Source organism: Nannospalax galili, unplaced genomic scaffold (genome assembly GCF_000622305.1).
Source record: "Nannospalax galili isolate Female #2095 unplaced genomic scaffold, S.galili_v1.0 scaffold745, whole genome shotgun sequence".
Lineage (NCBI taxonomy): Eukaryota > Metazoa > Chordata > Mammalia > Rodentia > Spalacidae > Nannospalax > Nannospalax galili.
This window is the reverse complement of record NW_008353359.1, coordinates 543,064-550,280: the sequence shown is the minus strand read 5'-3', so window position 1 is coordinate 550,280 and position 7,217 is coordinate 543,064.

The window sequence follows — 7,217 nt, the reverse complement described above, 5'->3', positions numbered from 1 at the left end:
CAGTCTGGCCACCTGACCTTGTGACAAGAAAAAGGAAAATAACAAAACAGCCTAAGAGCAAAGGCATTGTGCAGTTGAGAACAGTTAAAGTGTAAACTAATTTCAAAAGCAGGTATTATTATTATTTATCTCATGGTATTACTGTCTATAGTAAAAGTAGCTAATGGAATTTGCTAATCAGTCACAATACTGAGGAAAGTCACTAACAGACTAATGTAAAATGTGTAATAAAAGATAAATTTAACTTAAAAAAATGACAGGACATATTTTGTAAAAAAAAAAAAAAAAGAGGCGAATTCACAGTCAATGGAGAGGACAGAGAGGATCTTCTACCTAGAATTCCTTGGTCAGTAACTAAAGCATCACAGATTTCCTGAATTGATTTTGCTGGAGGTTCTGAACATCAATTTGATAATGTTTAACTATGTATCAGTTGCTTTTTTCTACCTAAAGCAAGGTTTGGGTAGAATACTCTCTAAACTACATAAGGTAAAAAAGGATTTTTAGTTATCTTGTGTTTTCTATAAGGTTTACATGGGAACTTATAAAGCACAATGTGTACACCAGTAATATTAACTTATCGTATTATCTTATATGTATAATTTAGATTCCTTGTTCTTTTAATAAGATAATGCTGCACACTATTTTCTTCTAAGTCAAACAACCATCATCATCATGACTTCAGCTGTGTCCGCTATCAAAAGATCATCACAATTGGATTTGTTGACTATCTTATTCTTTACTTGAAGGAGGGGTAACAGGGCCATTGGACACTCAACTGAGTATCCAGCTGCACTTCCCAGACAACTGTATTTAATTTGGCCCTAATCACATATGGTCTCCTGGGTTTGGGGAGGACTGAAGTATATTATCTGGGGAAGGCTAGGAAGAGAAAGCTTGATCCGTGCTGGGTAAAAGCTTTCCAGTGGAAATACACTCAGGTCACCCATACACCTCAGAAACCCCTCAGTCATCTCTGTAAGTAAGCTCAGTAAATTCAGTGGTTCCCCAGGAAAACTTTAATGTAATCAAACATTGGTTTGACACTAGAACCTTAGAAGGGGATAAACATTGCTTAATATCCTCAGGAAAAGAATTCTCACAACAGATGAAAAATTTGTTAACTAATGTTATTGTCTCATAATTATTAAAAAAGAAAATGAGAATATAAAAATATTAAAAGGATATGGGAATGGAGATATTGTGCAAAATAGGCAGAAAAAACTTGTTAGATGTTTAACAGCCATACTTTGAGGCCTATACTAATCTGGTCAGAGGGACTTAAAGGACAGCTTTTGTTCCTTGCCCTCCAAGGTCAACTAAGTTCCAGGGAACTATGGCGCATCCCTTGAAATGTTCTGTAACTGTGGCGAGGCACCTGTCCTCTTGTTCAGGGAGACCATGGAAGCCCCAGAAGATGGACTTGAACCTGTTTCCAGTCTACAAAGAGGAGGGTCAACACAGAGGAACATTTCCTCCATGCTTCCAAGTGAAGCCAGTCACAGTCGAGTAGGACCTTGGACTTATCTTCACATAGATGGAACTGGTAAAAGAAAGGAGCCAGGGGCTCCTCCCAAGCCCATGTGAACCCTGAAGAACTGATCTTCAAATGACCTTAAGAATAAAAATAAAAAATTGATTTATTTGGGCCAACTGCATGGTCTTAAACACCCAAAAGGAGAGTATAACCAAAAGTTAAAGTTATCAGTATATTTATTTAAGATTTCAAGGGATTACACATCCCAGACTTTACACTTAAGTTCTTATAACATATTATTTAGACAATTATTTCTCATTGATGATTTTGTTCCTAGTAAGACAATGCTACTCAGCTATAAGACTTAAAATCTTGGTCTACAACATTGTAGTGCCCACCTAAAGCTGAGGGAGACAACCCACTATTGTTCTAGCCTAAAAATTAAAAGATGGCTAAATTTGTTTTCTCTCCTTATCTAAAAGCCTTTGAGATGGAACTGATTCTAACCACTCCAATAGCTATCAAAGTGCCTTAATACAAATCCTGAGTTCATGCTTGAGTCCAGCCTTGGCAGCCAATAGGAAAATGAGGAGGAACCCAATAGATGGATGCTTTTGGAAGCCCTCATCAAGAGATTCCAATGGACTTTAAATTGGGCATTTAAAATTTGCCCTGTGCTGACTTTTTCTGGTTCCCTCTCTAGGCCTTTTAATACTAACTACTGCCTTTACTTTTCCTTAAAATCTCCTAGGTACCAGTCAAGGATCTTCTTTTCTCCCTAGAGTTAAGTGTTTGGAGTCTTTTAGACCAACCCATTGAAGTGGGTACCCCAATTGCCTCACCCTGCATCCTGTTCAGCATGGAAGAAACCAAAGAAGTCTGCATCCAGAATCCCTATCAGCAATTTGGGTAAACCTCTTCAGAGGGTGGTGTGATAAGAATAGGAGGTAGAAATTGGCTAGGCAGTTAGGGTAAAATGACCCCAAAGAAAATTCACCAGTTTTTTTCTTGGCTAAAAGTCAAAATGTCCATGGGCCATTTTGCAAAATACTCTGTTCCAAAGGCCAAAAATGTTAAAAGTATTTGGGAGCTCTTATCCCTAAAATATTTTAGAATTACCTCTTCAGAAAGGGGAATGTTTGAGTATCAGTAAGACCCATAAATTGAACTAGTCAAGACTAAAAATAAGTCTAGTCTATATGTTGGAGGACCCACTTTTCTAGTTTCACTGCAATTACCTGATTATAGAACCACTCCCAGGAAGGCAGGTTCACCTTAAGTTGTGCTAAATAGATGGGCAGAACAACTGGTGTGTTAATAAGGTAGTGAATATTTCCTGTCGGGAACTAGCTCAGACCCCTGCAGAACTTCCACACCAGCCACAGCCATGTAGGTCTCCATATGTCTGTCTGCTTTCCTTTCTTTGAGGAAAGCGTAATTTCTCCTTTTCTCCTTCATGCCATTCTTACTAAACATGCTTTCTCTAAGGCTTTGGGCTGCCCCTAGCATCTTTGTATTTCTTCACTTTTTCTCTAAATCTTCCTTCTCCCAGACATGTGGCTGCATGTTAGCCATGTGTCTGACCTCTATGCAGGCTCTACACCTGCATGGCTTCATGGCTTTCTTTCCTTCTTCCCACTATTCACCTTCTCAAGACTTCTGACAAGATTACCAGCTCTCCTGCCCTGAGGATTTTTCTTTAAGATTCTAATAAAATTATAAAACCTTTAAAAAATGGCTAGCAAATATTCTTAAAAGTGTTTAACATTGTTAGCAATCAGAGGAATGCAAATCAAAGCTACTTTGAGATTTCATCATGTGTCAGTTAAGAAGGCTATTACTTAGAAAACAAATTACAACAAATATTGATGAGGGTGTACAGAAAATGACACTTCATATTCATTGCTGATAGGACTATGAACTGAGGAAGCCACTGTGGAAGTCAGTGTACTTGTTTCTCTAAAACTTGCAAATAGATCTATTACATGATCAAGCCATATCACCTTTGGGCCTATACTTAAAGTACTCTGTATCCTACTACATAGATTCCTGTTCATCCATATTCATTGCTGCTCTATTCACAATATGTAGGAAATGGAAACAACTTAGTTGTCCATCAACTGATGAATGAATATTGAATGGTACATTTATACAATGGAATATTATTCAGCTGGTAAGTACAACAAAATTATGAGATTTTCATATAAATGAGTGGAATTAGAAACAATAATCCTAAGGTAACTGAGATTGACTGAAAAAAAGTGCTGCATGTTCTGTCTCATAAGTGAATGTTAATTCACAATTCTTAGATATATTTAGATTGGAAATCCAGAGGCCAAGAAACTAGCAAATGACCATGGGTTTGGAGCTTCATGGGAGTGGAGATAGAATACAGTGATATATAGAGGTAAAGGGAAATAATAGTAGGAAGGTTTAGATGGGTTTGGAAATGGGTGTGTAGGGCAGAGGAGAGAGTATGGCGAGGGTTACCTAACACTTACAAACCTTTAAAAAAGTCATATGGAAACCTATCACTATAGATTTTATTTAAAGTACACATATATACTATCTAAAAAGAGTTTAAAAGAGATAACCTATAACAGGGGTACAATCCACCTACCATAGTCTGGCAAAGAAAGAGCCCAATGCTGAGAATTGCCTCCTTCTTTTGAAGCTGTTGAACAGGGGTTACATATTTATATTAAAGTCTCATTTTTGGTTGGGCTTTTATTTTTAATCACTAAGCAACTGAAAAACATTTTCTGCATTTCTTGTCAATTTGAATAACTTTTCAGAGAAAGTCTGTTCAGGTATTTTCCCATTTTTTAGTAATTGGGTTATTTTCCATTTTCTCATTGAATTGTAAGAGATTTTTTAACACTTGATATTGTTTAAGAATTTTATGACTTATAAATATTTTCTCTGTCTAGTATGCTTTTTTTTCAAATTATTGGTTATATTCATGTTACATAGAAAATTTTAAGACAAATTTATCTATATAAACAAATTTTATGCCTGGGCTTTTATAGTCATATAGTGCCAAATTTAAGGGCATCAAGTATTATCTCTTCTATGAAAGTTTTTATAAATTTATCCTTTATCTGTCATTAGATATTGAACATTTTTCCTAATTTCAGATTATATTGTGTGGCATGGAGTTCAACCTCATTTTCTGGTATGTGACTACCCCATTAAATAATCACTGTACACTGAAAAGACTGTTTTTTTTCTCATTTGCATGAACTTGACATGATAATCAAAGACTGGGTGGCAACAGCACCTGAACTCATTATTAACTCAACTTTATTCCATTAGTCTATTTGTCTAATCTTATTTTAGTAACACACTATCTTGATTATTGGAATTTTTAATTAGATGTTATGAATTCTACTTTTATCATATTTATGATTTTTGTGAGTATGCAGGGCAATTATTTGTAAATTCTAACATTGATTTGCTATTTATGAATGACATGAAAGGGTATGAAAGGATGATGGAATTATGACTGAGTTGGTTTTAAATCTTTAGGTAGAATTGATATCCTGCTATGGTTAAGCTCAGCTAGCCATGGACACAAATGGAATGATACCCATTTGGATCTTTTTAAATTTTCTCAGCATCTTAAAGATTGTAATACAGTGCCTTTTACTGTGGGTACATCCATTGGGCCCACCATGATTCCCATCTCTGTCAGACACTTTCTCTCCTCCTCCCAGCAGTCATCAATTGCCAAAAGTTCCCTGGGTTGGGATTTCTTACCCACTTCCCCATGTCTATGCTGGAATTTTTTTTTTCTGGTTTGAGCTTTCATGGGACTTGTGCATGTTGTCACCATTGCTGTGAGTTCATATGAGTAAATAACCAGCTGCTTGGAAGACTCTTTCCTTGAGATCATCCACTTCCTCTGGCCCTTACAATCTTTCTGCCTCCTCTTCTGTAATGATCCTTGAGTCTTGGGAGGCAGAGGATTTAGACATGTGTCCTGCTGAGGGGTAAGCACTCTGTGGCCTCTTGTTTTCTGTAAATTGTCCAACTGTGAGTTTCTGTGTTAATCATCATCTGTTGCATAAGGACACTTCTCTGATAGAGTTGTGAGATGCATTCATCCTATGTGTACAGGTTGTGTTGAAGATGTATCACTCAGGATAAAGAAAGGTACATAAATACCATCTAAATATATTATATGAAAAAAATTAAAATTCAATAATAAAATCTAAAAATACTACACCAAGATTCCACCATATCTGAGCATGAATATCAATCATTTATAGAGCAAATAAAGTCAAATGCTGTCAATAATGTGGGCAAAATGGTGGGCACCTGTGGGAACTTAAACTAGTCCAATAATTATGGTAATCAATATGGAAATTTAGCCGCCCTCCAAAAAATTGTATCCACTCTTGGGTATTTATTTGAAACACTCGATGTCAACATACCACAGAGATACTTATTTATCAGTGTTTATTTAAATCTATTTACAGTTGCTGCCTTATGGAACCCATATAGGTTCCAGTCATAAGACTGGATTAAGAAAGTTTGGAACATATAAATATTTTCAACTGTAAACAAGAACATATATCATTTGCAAGTAAATGATATAACTAGTGATGAACATGTTAATTAAGACACTCTCCAAATGACAAATATCATGTTCTTTCTCATATATGGTTCCTAGGGTTTATATAGTTATGTAAAGTTTTTTATATATATAAAAAGAAATTTGGGGAACAGAGTGAAGAAATAGGATGAGGAGGGTAGAGAAAGGGGAGGTGGAGAAGCGTTGATGGGAAAATCTCAGTGTACAACATATGCCTTATGAAAGTTTATTTTTTAATTAAAAATAAAAATTAGCTAAAATTGTAGTGAAAATGTTTATCTCTTGGTTAAATATGATTGGACGTTTGTAATTTTGAATTGCTTTTTCTCATTTTATTTTGAAGTATTTCCTTTCTGGGTTTGAAAACAGTTCAATTCTGTGTTGATCTTTGACTCTACCTAATATTTTGGAGTTGCTTTCTTATTGATTTGGGAGATTTGACACAAATAATATCAAGTCAGTTGTTTCTTTCCAACTTACTTTTCTTTTTTAATTTTCCATCTAGAGCCTCCCTTTCAGCATTGCCTGGGAGTGAAGGGAAAGGTGCCCCTGTCCTTTTCTTAGCCTCAAGGAAGAGCTTTTTAGATTGAACATCATGATACAGTTATGGGGTGACTAACCACTTTATGATTGGGCCCTAGGGATAAACATGTTGCTGTTATTTTGCTAAATAGTCATACTGTCAAATTACCTTTTGAAATTATGTCAAATTACTTCCGAGGTATTGATGTGTACACCCATTGACTTGCAATGCTTGCATGCTTAGGTAGAGGAGCTTAATTTGCAGTGCATAGTAGTCGATGGAGAGCTTCACAACTTGTCTAAGTTCTGTGAAGAAGAGGGGGAGTTCTCAGCCCTCAGTGGGACATCTGCATTAACTTCTACCCTCCCCAAGGCTAAACAGTATTGCAGAAGGGGAGGTAGAAAGCACATAGGAGCTGGAGGATGGGGAGGAGAGCTTGAAATGCTGCTATCTTCTGGACATGGTATGGCCATTTCAATTGTGAAATCACAGAAACTGTGGTTACCTGCTGTGCTGGATAGCTTTAGTGTCAACTTGACAGACCTGGGTTGAGGGAGCCTCAACTGGGGAATTGACTCCATTGGACTGGCCTGTGGCCATGTCTGTGGGGCATCTTCTTG